The sequence below is a fragment of the Capsicum annuum genome, chromosome 3, assembly GCF_002878395.1.
Source record: "Capsicum annuum cultivar UCD-10X-F1 chromosome 3, UCD10Xv1.1, whole genome shotgun sequence".
Lineage (NCBI taxonomy): Eukaryota > Viridiplantae > Streptophyta > Magnoliopsida > Solanales > Solanaceae > Capsicum > Capsicum annuum.
Window position 1 is genome coordinate 82,524,795 of NC_061113.1, and position 2,328 is coordinate 82,527,122.

The window sequence follows — 2,328 nt, forward strand, 5'->3', positions numbered from 1 at the left end:
TTACTACAACCAAACAAGAGAAAATAGGAAAACATTTTACTGAAAATATTCTCCATCATACAAAACTCACCCTCAAAAAACACTTCAATAGGAAGTGGCGGACCCAGGATTTATAGATTGTGGGTGCTTAAAAATTAAAAAGCTTAAAAAAATAAAAATTTCACCTCAACAAGGTTCGAACTTGGGATGCCTCGTCAATGGAGAACCTTAAGATCAACCTAAATGTCAGTGCACCCAATCAACTTTTTATTTTAGTAGGTGCTTTTATATTTTTTTGTACCTATTTTCGTATATTTTCTATGTAATTATACTTGTTCCGCATCAAATTTAATGGGTGCCAAAGCACTCCAAAAATATACGTAGATCTGCCCCTGTCAATAGGTGTTTTCACCTTATTTGGTTTCATTTTTTTTAAGTTAAAGGAGGCCTGGAGGCCTTTTTATTAGGGGAGAGGATAGAAACATCACTTCAAATTAAACTATTTCCATGAAAATGGCCATGAAATTTAAATTTCACTTTCTAACCATTTCAATTTACTAACTTGTTCTATACTGTTTCTATACACCTTCTATACAATTTTTATACAAATCTTATACATATAAATATTCTATATGTAATAATACAGTTTTGATACACAATTTATACAATAACTGTACATTTTTTTTACACATTGTATACAACAATTATATAATTTTCATACACTTTCTATATATTTTTTATATATATTTTATACATACATATATTTGATAGAACTATACAATTTCTATACATATACCTTATATAGATACATATTCTATTTAATAATTATATCATTTTAATATAATTTAATTATTATTTCTAAAAATAAACAAAGCAGAATATTTGATCAGTTAAAAAATTTATCGCAAAAAAAATTTGAAATATTTTTAAAAGGGTCAAATTACCTAAGTTGAATATATTGTATTAGTATTGTATATAGATTGTATCAGTATTGTATATGAACTGTATATGGACTACGTAGGCCAAAATAACCCAAATTGGGAAAGAATAGAAAATGGCTAGAAAGTGGCATTTTTTTTACTCGACTGGACATTACATGTCCATATGCTCAAACTTGGACTGTTCTTTTTTAAAAAGGCTACACAATGTCTTTTTCCCTTTTTATTAAAGAAACCAGACATCTAAGGCCCGTGCTATATGTTATTTTTTGGAAAAAGGACACCCTGTGACCCATTTTAAAACTAATAGTCTTAGTTTGGGCCTTTTGCCATTTTGTGTCCTGTCGGTCAAAATAATTCCATTAAATAGTCATTGGGTCATTTGGAATAAATTGGACCATTTTCCCTCTTGGGCCATTCGGCCATACTGGTCATTTTCATCCTTGGGCCATTTAGCCCTTTTTAAGAAGGTTGTTTCAGTTTTTTGTTTTTTGCCTATAAATTTTAACTAAAAAATAGTCTATTTTTTATTATTTAAAAATAATAATTAAGTAATTATATATAAAAAAAATGGTATAACTATTATCTAGAAATGTATCTATATACGATATATGTATAGAAATTGTATAATTTATAAAATATATTTATGTATAATATATATAAAAAATTGTATAGAATATGTATAGAAATTTATATTTGATGTATAAAATACATATCCGAATAATAATTGCAGCAAAAGGTTATATAGAATGTGTATAAAAATTGTATAATTATTGTGTAAAATGTGTATAGAAATTATATATAAGGTGTATAGAAACTGTATCATTGTTGTATAAAATATGTATATGTATAAAATATGTATAGAAACTGTATAATGATTGTATAAATATGTATCTAAATAAGTATCAATATGATATATATGAGATATAGAATGTGCACAAAAACTGTATAATAGTTGTATAATATACATATTTACAATGTGTATAAAAACTGCATCATTTTTGTATAACTATTATATAGAATATGTATATGTACAAAATGTGTGTAAAAATTGTATCATCATTTATTAAAACATGTACATGAGTCATTAAAATATGTTATTTTAAAAAAAATATATTTCAAAAAAATACAAAATTTTATTTGGTTATGACATTATAAATGTATTTGATTATTTTAAAAGAGAACTACAATATTTTATTTGATTTTTGATTGATGGAATTAAAAAAATAAATAGAAACATCAGTTTTTTAGAAAAAAAAAAGAGCACAACCAAAAAAGGGGAAAAGAAAGAAAGAAAACACAAGTACCAGAAAAAAAAATAACCAACAACTAAAAAACAACAAAAAATAAATATAATTTTTACTCTTTATATAATAATAATAATAATAATAATAATAATAATAATAATAAT